Here is a 15,696-nt window from a genome sequence, read left to right as displayed (position 1 = left end):
TAGCTTTTGCCAGCCCAAGCTCCTACTTAGCGCCTCCACGCGGCCATACCCGGTAATACTCTATTGAGTAGCTAAGCTAGGGGGTGCAATGCTGCGTGGTTCCCAGATGCCAGACCTCAAAACTAAGATCTTACGCAAACGGTTGAGCCACCCGGCCTTGGTAGCAGGTAAGCCTAATATGTTATTTTAATTATTTGTTTCGTTCTAGCTAACAAGCATCTCCTACACTGCCCATAAATGGAAGACAGTCACATATACAAAAACGTGCAACTTCGAAAAACGCGGTTGAAATCGCGACAATTTTTCTTTAATAATGAATCGATTTTAGAAACAAATCGTCCAAATCGTCATAAAATCAATTGAATGTACATTACAGAATACTTTTACAAGCAATTTGTTCACAAGTGACTTAAAATTTGTTCCAAAACTTAGAAAAACTGCCAAAGTTACTGATATGCGTTTATTTGTACTTGCATAAGCAAGAATAAACGCATTACAGTCACTGCTCACAGCATGCCTTGATCCTTGCGTTCCGGTGACTCGGCAGTATTTTCAAGACCACGTGTTGTTGTCGTTCAATTCAATTGTTCAAAATGTCCATTTTGACTCAAACCTCTTCCTGGCCTTTTCTCCTTTTATGTGTGATACGTTATCTTGAGTTCACAATGGGGTTGCATGATGGGGTTTGTTCGACTCAGAAGCTGGTGTGATCCGTGATCTGTGTGTCCGGAACACTCTCAGAACCAATGTGATCCTGGACACTATATATGACAACAAATGAACTATTTCGAACTAGTTTTTTCGAGTACTGACTTAGAGATGTCACATGTTGTATTTTAGTTAAACGCAGAAACTGATCCCCGTAGAGTTATCCGGAACATTCACGGACATGTCTAGATGTGACCAATGACGTCTTGAACTCTTTATACGACTACCAATAGTCTAGATTTGCAAATCCGTGTATTTATAGGTGTCCATTGATGGGTTTGTTATGATTCAAGGTGCTTCTATGTTCAAGTCCCATATATTCCGGAACTTGTTCCCACTGTAACTTCGGAATCGTACATCCGATCCAAATTCTCCTCAATAGTGTTCTTCTAGGTCATAAAATCTTCGTTTTCGTAGTTGCTGCAGTCGTTTGATAGTTGCTGCAGTCGAATCGGTCCAGGCATTTCCAAAAAACAGATGCTTATTGATATATTTTTACTACTGTAACTGTTATGCGTTTATTTGTAATATGGGACTGACATAGTTTGATATTTTTTTCAACATCTTGGGAACAAACATAACTTGTTTTGAAATATTGAAAGAACAGTTAATTTATAGATGATTCCCAGGTTTATCTCAAAAGTGGTGAAAAGTCAGATGGGACTGTTATGAATTTATGGGCAGTACAGTACGATTAAAACTTTGGCTGTAACAAGTTTAAATAATAGACATGGATATCATGGATATGGAAAAAAATAATTTAATTAATTATTGGATAATAAATGCACGGATGGAAATTCAAATGACGCAATTGTATTTCATGTGACGGATTGCTGGTGAGATTGTTCTATTTTTGCATATATACTCAATATATACTATATACAGTTTATTATTGAATAAATCTTCCTCATGATCCTTATTGTTTGCCTTGCCCTACTAACATGATATACTCTGTTTTCCTGTAACATCTATGAAGGTAGTATGGGTTCCCTGCACTTTCAAAAGTAGATGCTACACTAACATTCCTACCCACTTCCCCTGCGGTTGTTCGGACGTAACCAGGTATATAAGGCGATTATATAGCCACCTACGATGTGTGCAGCTATATATGCTAATGCTAATAACAAGCAGAGAGCCAGGAAGAGGCCGTAGACTCCGAGGCAGACCCCGCACCCGGTGGGTGTGTGCTGTCGAAGGACCGATGGTACTGGAGGACCATAATTCGTTCGGCGCAGGATCGGTAACGGACCGTTGCCACTAAAGTAAGTAATGCTAATAACAAATGCACGACGCATATGGATATTCTTGTAATTGGGGATAAACCCGAATTTTGAGCGAGTTTGAAAAGATACGAATGTGGTGTCTTTTAAAATGTAGTAATTATTTACTCTCTAAATCAGCGGTTCCCAAACGGGGGTTCGCCAAAACTTTAGTTCGCTGCAGAATAGTATAGGGAAATCCGTCAGGGGGTACGCGAACCAAAAAAAGGTTGGGAACCGCTGCTCTAAATGATATACGGAAACCATGAAGTTACGGGTTGGCCTGCGGGAGGTTCCGGAACATCTGTAGAATATCATTGCTTAATGTAGCTTCTGTCGCCATCTGAACATTTGTGACACGTTGGCATAGTTGCTTGGAAACATCGGGCAACAGTTTGGAAAAGAATGCATGCCATATGTTGCCAATCTAAGCGCACCTTTATATTGTTTGAACCTCCACATTTATTTCGTGCTTTAACACTTATTTTCAATTTTTTTAGGATACAGAATCCACAGCCAATTAATTATACACAATTTTTTTTGACTCATGCCCAACAATCTTTTTGCCACACGCATTTTAAAGACAATTTTCAAAACTTTAAAGATAATTTACAACGGCCTCACTTACTTTAAAAATTCATATCTTAGGAACCAAGCATCGTAGTGAAAGATTTTATTTTTTAAAAATGTAGGTAAGAAAGTTGGCTCAGCAAGCCAGAAAAATATGATTTGAAGTAAGTTTTTTATAATATTTTTACAGCGATGAAAAATTCAAACAAGTATCGAGATCATAACATCCAATCAACGTGCCTCTGTAGTTTTTGTACCGGTCCAACTAGCGGAAGCTTTTCTCTATTCTGGCTAAGTTACAAGCGTAACTGCCATGGTTAGGCTATTACTGAAGTAGACATTCGGATACACACTTTCGCCTATTATTGTGATAAGCAAAGCAAAAGCTTAATCACATTTGACAAATGTAAAATATTCTTTTTTAGAGCCTGTCCATGGTAATGACATCTACAACACGTACTTGAGAGCATTCTAGAGAGTAAGACATTTTTACCATTTTACACTATTCTGAATCACTTCAGAAGATTGTATGTTATTTTTCGAACGGAAATCAACCTCATACATAATGATCAATAAAAACAGTCTACAATTCAGTAATCAAAACATTTTTTTTCCTATTTTGTGTTTACAATACCTAAGCTGGTTTAAGATTTTGGCAGCGTTTTCATTCAACAACTGTGGTGCATACATTCTTTGCCCCTAATATCCGAATTTTATTTGTGAGCTTCAACATCATCACAAACGTCTTCTATTAGAATACTTCTTAATATGACTGTGATTTCGAAAATATCGCCTTTCCAATTGACAAAAAAGGATTACTTCCACTCGCAGCGCTCTCACACATTCAACAGCATCAGTCTGTGCTACAATCAACTCGCTACCATCGAGCAGCCATTATCGTCGTCAATACAACAACCACAAGCGCGAATAACCGCAGAAACTCGCGTTTTTCGTTACGAACCCACTCTCTCACACACACCATTCAAGTCGTTAGTCGTCAGTCCTGTCGAATAATCCACCGTTCGATAGACGGACACTCTTCGCAGTCTTTATAGTTTCAACCAACGCAACCTTACAATGCTCATGATGATGACGGCAGCTTTGGAAGAAAACCTGTCTATCTCTCGCGAACCTCTCCGTTTCACTTCCATTCCAACAGTCTCATCGCGGAGAAGCAGAAAAAAATATCTCTACCCCTGCGAACCATCCGCACCCTCTCGTGATTACATCTATCGCGTAACCCTTTTTCGTCTTGTTGTATCCCAATCAATCCGGGTCGTATTTGACTGCTGTCCAGTCAGCTATATTTGCGAACCAGAGAAAGAGAGAAAACTATAAGCTTCGACAACCACGACGGGACGATGACGTGAGGAGCTTTCCTTCGCACCTTTTTGTTGTTGCTGTTGTTCTCGTTACCTCCCACTGCTCCCACCCAACCCAGTATCGATGCAAAGGAATGAATTCGATCTCCTTTATCAAACCACGCCAAAACCGCGGTTCTTGTGTTGTTGCATTGCATACCCTCATCATCAACCCTCGGATCGTTCCTTTCGTCAAAACCCCCTTCGATGGAGGACGTGAATTTTCCATTTCGCTTTTCTTTGTTTCTTCGCACTTTGGATCTTCAAGGGTATATATTAGCATTCAGTAATCAGTGTGAAGTGGAGTGGAATGACGTGATGCGGTGGTGTTGACGTTTACGTTTTATCCATCGCCATCAATATAGTGCGCGACCACCGTGAGTGAGGCGGTGCATTTCACTGTGCTTATGCTTCGGTGCGGTGCGGTACGGTTTGTTTCGCACTGCGGGCTTCACCGTACTAATTTCATTTCACCACCAATTATTTTGGTTGTTAGTGCTTCTTATCTTTTCTGTATCTAGCCGAATGGCGTTAACTACTAATCGATATCCAATGCAAACATAGGCATTTTTTCGAAGCATTACGTGTTGATGTCCACTACTAATCCAGCGCATGGGCGCCATAAATCAGTAGGTATCAATTAAAGGGCAATATGTTACAAGAATTGACCGGCAATTTTTTTAGAAACTAAAGGATATTGACATCATTTTATTTAAGAATTAGTCATAGAGACAAAAAACAGCATTAGAATGACGAAGAGAATCTGCTGATGAATTGGAGAAATAGGGGAACCCGGGGTAAGACGAGCACCCTAAGCTCAGCTCAGCTTTAGTTTTTGTTACGAAAAACTCATGTCGTCTCCAATTTGCTGTTGCTAAACAGTTGTTCTATTATACAAATCACTTTCCTATACGATTTTGATTCGAAATATTTGAAGTTATATTGCCAAAAATGTGACAAAAAACTACTTGTGTAGGTCTCAAACATACCGGGGCAACACGAGGACCTCCACAGGGCAGGATGGTTACCTGTTTGAAAAATGAATTATTTACTTAAAATTACATTCATATTTTATAGAAAAGCTTTAATTATTAAATATAAGTTTCAAAGGTGTTATATTTGTAAAAGATATGTTCATAGTAATGGCGTTTGAACAACTCGAAACCTTTACAAAGTCACTTGAAACCTCGATTTTAAACGATTGAAGTTGGTTAAGGGAGGCTAAAGTTACTTATGCTGCTTGTGAAATTTACTGAAATAAACTATCGAGGAATTACATGGCTCATGTCTGCCTACAAGGTGCTTTCCCGTGTCCTGTTCTACAGACTGAGACCGCAAGCGGAGTACTTCGTCGGCGAGTACCAAGCTGGTTTTCGTGAGGGTCGCTGCACGACGGATCAGATGTTTACCCTGCCTCAGTTGCTAGACAAGTTCCTGGAGTACAACTTGCAGACACACCATCTGTTTGTGGACTTTTTTTATATATGCCAGAAGGGCATTGGGTTGAAAGGCCACTGCGACAGTTTGGGGACTTTAAAGCAGCGTACGTTCAGTCAAACGAAATGAGCTGCGACAGATAATGCTAAAACATCGTTTTCCGACAAAACTAGTTACGCTGATTCGTGCGACGCTGGACGGATCGAAATCATGCGTTAGAACAGCGGGTGAGACCTCAGCTGCTTTCGTGACGTCGGCTGGACTGAAGCAAGGGGATGCACTATCTAACATGCATTACGAAGTGCAAACGTGAAAAAGAATGGAACTATCATCACGAAATCTTACATACTTCTTGGTTTTCCGGATGACGTCGATATCATCAGAATCAACCATAGAGCAGTGGAAGAGGCCTTCAGGCCCTTTAAAAGGAACGCGGCGAGATTGGGACTTACCATTAACACCGCCAAAACGAAATACATGGTTGCTGGTTGCTGAAGTAGTGGAGGAATTTATATACCTTGGTACACTCGTGACATGTGACAACGATGTAAGCCGCGAAGTGAAACGACGAGTTGCAGCCGCGAATCGGGCTTTCTACAATTTACGTAGCCAGCTGAAGTCCCGTAGTTTGCAAATTCGCACAAAACTGGCGCTCTACAGAACACTAATCCTCCCGGTGGCTCTTTACGGACATGAATCATGGACGCTAAAGGAAGCTGATCGGCGAGTGCTTGGGGTTTTTGAGCGTAAAATTCTGCGATCTATACTTGGTGGCAAAATGGATAATGGAGTGTGGAGCAGACACAGGAATCACGAGCTGCACCAAGTATACAAATATGCTGATATAGTGAAGGTAGTGCAATGTGGCAGGCTGCAGTGGGTTGGGCACGTGGTCAGAATGCCCGTCGAAAGAGTAGCCAAAACTATTTGCAGCAGAGAACCAGGAAGAGGCCGTAGACTTCGAGGCAGGCCCCGCACCCGATGGACTGTCGAAGACGATGTACGTTCAGTTGGTGTTCGTGGGGATTGGAGAACGGCAGCCCAGGACCGACGGTACTGGAGGACCATAATTCGTTCAGCGCTGGAACGGTAACGGACCGTTGCACTAAAGTAAAGTAAGTAGGTATTCAACTTAATTTCAGGGCGTTTTCCATAATATCAACTACCATTAAGTCGACCAAAATGAAATTACACCGAGTAATCAAAATCCGTGACATCAAGGTATCCTATTTTGTTTTTAATATGCTCTGAATCTTTGCTCGGATAGCATGTCGACATCACGCAAATCAATTTTGCACAAATGGTGCTCCGAGAAGCTATCATTTCGTGAATTAGCAAAAATCGCTAATTGTTTAAAGTCAAAGTCTTCAAGTAGTAGCATAGCTTAATTAACACTGATTGCACATATCAACGGTTGCACTCAGTGATTGACCGGAATCAGTAAAATTGCACAATAAATCAAATGAACGGGGTTGAGATTGATCGATGATTCTCACTATACAAAATTTAGTTCTCCATACTTAAAGGATCAATAACTGCGCCGGCGACGTCCTTAAAATCATGTAGGGTTGGGGAAGGAATATTAGTGTAATCTTTGTTGTTTTAGGGACCGTGTTAACCTCTGCATCCCTGCAAAGATTACAGGAAGGATTTGCGTTTTGTTAGTAGGATAGGTTTCGTTGGATCGGGATTCACCTTGGTAAGTGATGTGATCGTAATCTGACTACTCTTCTAATAACCTTTATAAAGATGGTTATTAGTGCTCGTTCTCGTTCAACCCTCAAATAACCGAATTATCACGATTAGATCGTTTCCACCACCGCTATGTCTTTAGGGCGAGGAAAATAGAAAAATTTACTGAAGAGATTGGAAAACTCGTAAAATTAGTTTTCCATATAAAACCAGTAACACACTGAATGCGCTATATTACCGGCTACTATGATCATCGACCGATGCCATGTACGATTTTTAACAGCGCCGTTATCACGGTATACAAACACATGTTACCTTCATTGAAATCGCCACGTTTTGTTACACGAGGGATAATCTTGCTATTAACCATTTTTGTGAACTTGCAAAATCAGAAAATAATCAGCATTATGTAATGTGTTGTAGGTATAACTTATTGATAAACCTAAGCTCAAGCCTTAAGTATCAGTAATGAAATTCATATAAATGGTTGAAGCACTAAATTGACTAAAAATTGACACTTCCCAATCGCCAAATGAAGAATGCCGATTTCATTTCGTATTGGACCCCTAAAAAGCATAAAAAGCGCACAAAATTATGCTTCTGTGTTAAATTGTTTTAGTGCGTGAATTACCAAAGGAATAATAAGAATAAAAATTGATTCAAGGCAAATGGGTACTTTTATTAGTATTTTCACATATTTGAGGAGGCGGTTAGAAATGAAATTAACACGTCAATTCATTTTGTGAAATAATGAAGTTAACTGGATCAGTAATTAATACTAACGTAGTTTGCGAATTACAGTTATTGGGATTCGGCAATGGCAATTATTTCGCTTAATTTTTATCAATCAATTTATGAATCAAATAAAACAAAACATATTACATAACTGTTGTTGGTTAACTTAAGAACCAGCATACACTATAGGAAGATGATAAGAGGACGAAAGTGCTAAAGCGAATAAAAAGTGTTTAAGAGCGTTACATAGCACAATGACATGTTTCAGCATCATCATTTCGGCATTCTGTTCTCAGGAATGTTTTAACGTATATTGCATATAATTAGAGAGCAGACTAAAATAAGGTACTGTTTATGCCATCGAATTCACCTTTTACTAAAAATAAGTACACAATCAGTAGAATTTATGAGACAAGTTTCGAAGCAACTTCCACCAATTCAACCATTGTGTATTGGGAATTGACCAACCAACTTTTAAACTGAGATGTTTTCAACGTGTAGCCAATAATAAACTTTCAGATTTTGTCAGATTGTCATTTCTTACTAATGACTTAATACGATTGTTAGTTAAACACCTTCTTTGAAAATCTGGTGTTTAATCGACTCAAGAAACGGTGAACTCCTTAAAAAACTGCAAGATTCTACTTATACCAGGTCGGTGTTAAATCAGACCGGACCAAGTCGCAAAATTTAAAAAAATGAGTTAATGACAGCAAACGGTCTAGAATTTTCTAAGCTATATGTTACTCTAATCAGACTACATGAATGTTGCAAACAGCCAGAGTTATGAAATGATTTCGAACGCTTGATAGCTATAAACCATACAGAGCAGCAAACTTTGAACGCGTTTTTCTCGAAATCAGAGTTTTGTCACTTGGTTCGGTCTGACTTAACACCGACTACCTATAATACACTCCGTTTTATAAAAACCGGCGGTTCTCTCAGTTCATCTAAAATTCACAATCTGAAACATTCCGTCCAATTTGTGGCAGTACGAAGTTTGCCGGGTCTTCTAGTATCAAATATTTTGTGGATATTTAAATGAATTAAATGGATTTAAAGGAATTAAATGAAAAAATTCTGGTTTGCTCATAAACTGCCTAACACATACAACGAACACCGCGTCCACTAGTCTGAACTGAAATGTGGTTTACCACATAAAACAATATCATGAAAAAAAATATAGGACGAAATTTAAGCAGTCTGTTTTTGCTGAAATTAATGTGTAGGTACTTCTTTTTCGGAAAATTTTCCCATATGGCCTCAGGGTACGATGCTGGAGTAACGAACCAGTCGTCATATGTGCGAATCTCAGCTGTGAGACGCTGTAAGAATCAATAGGATCGTAGCACTAGTTGCGTAATTGACCTAAAAGACGGCGGTGAAGTACGTTGAAGAAAAACAGAAGTTTCGAAATCGGAATGTAGGACCTGTACTTTGTTTGGCTTTACACACAAGGGTTAACAAAATTATTGGAACGAACAAAATTTCAATAAAATTCAAACCGCTATAACTTCTGCAAAATAAGACATTTTTAGATAGAACCAATTGCATTCGAAGAGAAAATTATTCTAGTTTCTTCTGATACATTTCAGGACTCACAGTAGCCAGTAGAAACCGGGGAAGTTCCGGGTTATCCAAGGGTATGTGAAAACCCGATTTTTTCATCGCTTCTATCTTTATCTATGTTGTCTAATTTAATAAAATTCCTATTTTGTTGCAAAACTAGACTTCTTTACAAGTCGATCGGTGGCAAGAGAACGGAAATCCGTTGAGAAACTTATGAGGTTTTAGGGGCCACTAACAATGAAAGCATTTCCAGATTAAGCTGGCAACCCTGAAGCAGGTTACGGGTACATCAACGAAAGTGATCATTTTGGGGCATCTTCGAAACCACATCATAGGTGTTAAACTTCAGGATTTTCAAGCCTCACCTTATCTTGACACCCATATTGGTCGGTACGGTATCGGTCATGTTCCAAAATGGCCATAAAGTTATTGTCAACATTTCCAGAATTGATTTCTAAAATGGCCATATCTCGGTGGCACATGTGCCAAAATCGAACTAGTACTGTATCAACATTTCCACCAACATGTTTCTAACAGATATTAGAATCTCTAGGATTTCGGCATATCGTCATCTCTGTTTTTGTCTGAGGTGATTCATCAAGGAACATTATGGCCACTACATATATTTAAAAAAGTTTTTATCTTTCCGATGTTGAGCACCGGATGGGAAGGGGAACAACAAGAGATTTTTTAAACAAGCAACAAAATAAGCGCGCGTTTTATCTAAATTTTAATCGTGGAAACTAATAACCTATATTTTATTTTATTTTATTTTTTTAACGTTATTAGCTTTCCGCTTCCACTTCTGTTTCATGCTAGAAGCGTTAATACTCATTTTTCGAGTCTTTACCACAGTGGTTGAATATGCGAGTATTTTTGTTCCAGGGTCTCAACAACTCCCAGTTGAGTGTGTTCCTCACAATTGTTAGAAACAGACGTTCTGTGATAATCTGGAACTCCTATAAAAAGTGGAAAGCTTATACCTGAAGAGTTCACCCGAATTTCATTCAGTTGAAGTTTGCCGAATCAGCTAGTATTGAAAAAATTAGAGGAGTTGTGTACAAGACACGACCGACACTATTTACATATACACTCAAATCTTGTTTTGCGTCTACTAATGGAGGGACGGGAGGGAAAAATCGGTCATAAAAAACTTTGAGACGTAAAACGAGAGGACTTAATTCATATTTTGGACGTAAAATTAATAGCATTCTTCATGTATGAGTTTTCAACATACAATGTTCTACAAAAATATGCCTTTTGATAAGAGAAACAACTTTGTAAAACATTATGATGCAATAAAACCATTAAATTTGAAGTAATTAGCGACAAAGTGATTTTTGAGGTCTTTACATAAAACGCGCTGAGATAGAAACTATTAAAAAAGGCCACTATGTCTTTGGCAAAGTTTCTTTAATTACAACTTTGTCGAAGAAATCATCCTTCTACCTCTTTTCTACAAAAAGTTATTACGTGTTATGTGTTTACAAGCCAAAGTGGAACTTAGCTGTTAATTTCACATTAATTGTCTTTTAGAGTTGAAGAAATTTGCTGAACATTGCAGGGAGCTATTATGAATCGCTTAGCCGCAAAAGTAAATTTCCACTTAGTTTTCGTTTCTGGACCACTGTGCATTGTGTTATCCTACAACATGCAAAATGTGACAAATCTGACTTCAAAACGTCGTATAATCAACTCTTTTGCATGCATTATGCGACCTTGTTTATTGTTTATTGTTTATTGTTTATTTGTTACCAGTCAACAGACCCAGATGGTCCTAATGATGCTTAAGTATACTTAAAATATTCACTTTAATTCTAGAACGTGGAATGTGGTAGTCGAATCCAGAAGAAACTCTATTAAAGGTTCGCTGCAGACCAATGACAGCACCGTGGGTTCCGTAATTAGTACGTCGAACAGGCAATCTGAAGAAGGCACTATCACGAAGAGCTCGAGAGCGGACGTTGATATTTAATTCGCCGAGAAGCGAAGGGCAATCGATGTGATTGGTTAGCAGATCGGCAATCAGCATAGCACGTGAAAGCTCACGCCTCACTTGCAGTGAGTCAAGTCCCATAAGTTGTGCACGACTTTCGTAACTTGGTAGCTGGAGTGGATTATTCCACGGTAACCGCCGAAGAGCATATCGAACAAATCTTCGTTGGACAGCTTCGATCCTGTGTACTCCATTGAGGTAATGAGGGTTCCAAATTACCGAGCAATATTCAAGAACTGAACGAACGAGTGAACAGTAGAGAGATTTCAGGCAGTAAATGTCCGTAAAATTCCTAGACACTCTCATTATGAATCCCAAGCAACGAGATGATTTCCCGATTACATATGAAATATGCTGCTGGAACGATAGTTTGCTATCTAAAAGCACGCCTAGATCTTTGATGCAGTTAGTCCTTCCAATGCTAGTATCTAAAAGCTTGTAGTCGAAAGAGATAGGTTCTTTTTTCCTTGAGAATGTAATCGCGGCACATTTACTCGGATTAACTTTCATACGGTTTGTGCAACACCAGTCTGCAAAGTTGTCTAACTGTTGCTGAAGCACGTGGGCGTCGGCGATAGAGCTGATACGATAGAAGATTTTCAAATCGTCGGCGAAGGACAAACGGGGAACTTCGAGTTTAAAATTCACATCATTGATGTATAGAAGGAATATCAACGGTCCTAGGTGGCTGCCTTGGGGAATTCCAGATGGAGCAGAAAATTCTTCAGAATAATTATCACCAATTTTCACTGCTAGCCGACGGCCAGTGAGATACGAACGCAACCAACTGATAACTCTGCCGCCGAATCCTAGCTTTTCCAGTTTGGCTATGGCAATCTCGTGGTTAATACTATCGAATGCCGCTGTTAGGTCAAAATAAACTGCATCAGTTTGCTCAGAACGATTATAGCTATCTGTTATATAAGAAGTAAACTAAAAACTAAAGCCAGAAATAAGCAATATCTTCTTAAAATTTATAGTTTATAAAGTCATCAGTTAATAAAGACCGTAATAGTCCTTCCGCGTGGTATTATTTTTTTATTGATTAAAGATTTTAAATTTTAAATTTATTCACCTCTAAAAATATGGTATGGTATGGGAGGGTATTTTCGGCAGGTTTCTAAATTGAGCTTATTTTCCTTTTCTTTCGCTAAGAATACATTGCCGACATACAATTTTCCATAAGTAATTTTCCAGTAAGTAATCTGTTTCTTTTTTTATTAAGATTGCGTCAAAACCACCTGTTCTCTCACTAGAACTAGGCCATAGACCGAAAAAATAGAAGCGATTGCTATCTAATGGGCCGAAAATACCCTCCCGTGCTCTATTGTATTTAGGCATAATGCAAATAAGAAACATTAGTTAAATAGAAATGGATACATTTTTCACACAACCGACCAAAAAATGTTAAAAATCGAGTTTAACAGCAATTTGTTCCAAAATTATAGCTGTTAATTTTCTTACGATATATAACATGCATATTTGGGAATAAAATAAATTTATTTTGGTGTTATTGTAGTGTTATAATTAAAATGTCATTTACATGCACCCCCCAAAAAGCATCGTTAAAGACACAAAATACTATGACCGACACTTACCTATGGAACTTCTAGAAAAGCAATTCCAGCGCACGACATCAGCGCTCAAACAAGAATTTGAATCTTCTGGTTTTATTTAGCACCCAGCCGTAATAAACGTGGAACCCTTTATTTTCTGCAAGGATTTCTGTCCAACCCAACTGCTGAAATTACTCTTCAGCGATTCAAGTCAATTAGTTTCTCCACGCCACTGCCCGCTCCCAGATTATGGGATAACGTCGGAACTGCGATGACTCGCCGAGCAAAATATCGCACAAACAGCGAAGCCGACGGGATAAAAGAAAAACGGGACACCGCACTTTTTCGATTGATGAACGATGGATGGATTCGTTCCTTTTTTTCTTTTCCTGTAGTCCGGGTTGCATGAAAGAGAAAACCTATAAACACCAACACTGACACGCACCAGTAATAACACAATGTATGCAGTTTTGAATGAAACGCGCGATCACGATACGCAACACTGGATGTAATGTATAAACGGAACGGATCACTCACACACCTGGCGCGAGCCTATGTCAGCCAACCAACGATGGCAAAAGCGAGGGAGAGTCGCGGTGACCGTTCCGCTGCTGGATGCGATGCAAACTGACGCAACAACTACCACCAAGCGCCACAATGAAGTAATTCAAACCACACAAACACTAAAATGCTGACTCCAACACACTTTACGCCTGCAGCAGTGTGAACGCAAGAGGGAGGGTAAATGAAAAAAATGTCAGCAAGAAACTTCTTCACCAATGGAGGCTGATCAGGAAAAATCTAAATTTAATCCGATATCTCCGGGAGCCTGCGGGCAAAAATACCGTAAACAAGTCAAGCGCACTTCCGGCTACCACAAATAATACTTTTCGGCTGGTTCGGAGTACGTTTTCACCCAAAAAATTAATCTGAACTCGCGAGTACTAACCGATGTATGTTCACACTTCCTCGACGATCTACCGCGACATACAGCAGAAATTTTTGGAAACGCGCACCGCGACGATGGCGAAAGGAAAATTTTCCTTTTTCGCCCTGCTAAAAATCGAGCGAAGAACATGCAGTGTCAAGTTTAACTGTCAACATGTCAGCGATGCCAGATCGAAAAATGTCAGAATCTGCTCGAAAATCCGAGCAAACACTGCTCGAACTTTGAATAAAAGCACAGAGAACAGACATCCAAAGTAGAGAAAGCTCTCTTTGTGTATAAAGCTTCATAACGGACGTTTGCTTAATTTGCAAGTTATTTCGGTTTATTTTGACGATTCGTACCGTGAATTCCGTTCGTTTGATGATTTAAATCTGAACACCTTTTTATTTGAACCTCGCTAATTTGCACGAAGTTATATTCCGTCACCAACGTTTTCACACGAGACATCAATTTTGAGCAGATTTTAAACAGAATATCGTTTAGCGTCTCCGTTTTGGTTTTTTAACCTGGGTTTGTTCCACTTTGTTCCAAGCCAACTCGACCACTCAATAAACAAACATTTTCGGGAGAATAAACAAACGTTTTCAGGTTGTCAGTGTATTGCTCATGGCGGGATTAAAACTGTAAAAATACCCAGAGAGAAAGAGTCGTTTAAAAAATTCAACCCAGAGCGAAACTAAGTTCAACCTGAGTGAAAAAACAAACGTTTTGACAGCCGTTCGATTGAAACTAAGCAAAAATGAAAAGTGAAAACTGTCGTACGTAAGGGATGGTTGAACACTTTACGGACACGGCAAGTATGGTAAATGGTACGTATAGGATTGTCGTTTCAGAGTTGATAAGCAAATATGTACTGACACAAGATTGGTTGATTCATCTATTATGACAATACTTGATATTTATGCATATATCAATAGGAAATATTTAAAATAAAATTGTTTTCATATCTCTCGAATCGGTTGAGGAATTATCGAGGCTTAAGCGTTCAAAACCTTTAATTTTTTCGTGACACTTACTTACTTACTTACTTAGGTGGCTTGCAGTCCTAAGACAAAGCCTGTTGAACAAAATTTCTCCATGTAACTCGGTTGAGGGCTACCGCTCTCCAATTCCTCGGACACCGAGTACTCTCCGCCAGATCTCACTCCACCTGGTCTAACCATCTTGCTCGCTGCGCTCCTGGTCATCTTGTTCCTGCCGGATTTGAGGCGAACACCATCTTTCCAGGGTAGTTGTCCGGCATTCTTGCAACATGCCCTGCCCTTCGTATCCGTCCAGCTTTAGCTACCTTCTGGATACTAGGTTCGCCATAGAGCTGTGCGAGTTCATGGTTCATCCTCCGCCTCCATACTCCGTTCTCCTGTACGCCGCCGAAGATCGTTCTTAGCACTCGTCGTTCGAAAACTCCGAGCACTCGCAGATCCTCCTCGAGCATTGCCCATGTTTCATGCCCGTAGAGAACAACCGGTCTAATAAGCGTCTTGTACAGGGTGCACTTTGTACGGGAACTTAGTCTGCTTGACCGCAATTGCTTGTGGAGCCCATAGTCAGCACGACTTCCGCTGATAATACGCCTCCGAATCTCACGGCTGGTATCATTGTCCGCCGTTACCAGTGAGCCAAGGTAGACAAATTCATCGACTACCTCAAACTTATCGCCGTCGAACAATATACTACTGCCCAAGCTGTGTCGTTCGGTCTCGGTTCCGCTGGCCAGCATGTACTTTGTTTTAGACGTATTTACCTTTAACCCAATCTTTTCTGCTTCGCGCTTTAGTCTGGTGTACTGTTCAGCCACCGCTACAGAAGTTCTGCCGATAATATCCATGTCATCGGCAAAGCAGACGAATTGACTAGATTTGTT

The 15,696-nt window shown here is 39.7% G+C and overlaps 1 protein-coding gene across 5 annotated transcripts in view; it reads right to left on the bottom strand.

Moving 5' to 3' along the window:
* LOC128733411 (ras-interacting protein RIP3) overlaps window positions 1–13,830 on the bottom strand; it is a 54,959-nt gene extending 41,129 nt beyond the window's left edge. For 3 of the 5 annotated variants that reach the window (XM_053826982.1, XM_053826983.1, XM_053826979.1), the window contains exon 1: window positions 12,926–13,830. The gene's annotated coding sequence lies outside the window, so the exon portion shown is untranslated. The remainder of the gene's footprint in view (window positions 1–12,925) is intronic. The other 2 variants (XM_053826980.1, XM_053826981.1) reach the window with 2 other exon arrangements.
* Between the last annotated feature and the right edge of the window lie 1,866 nt (window positions 13,831–15,696).

This window comes from Sabethes cyaneus, chromosome 2, assembly GCF_943734655.1.
Source record: "Sabethes cyaneus chromosome 2, idSabCyanKW18_F2, whole genome shotgun sequence".
NCBI lineage: Eukaryota > Metazoa > Arthropoda > Insecta > Diptera > Culicidae > Sabethes > Sabethes cyaneus.
This window is presented reverse-complemented; position numbering and strand designations above follow the sequence as displayed.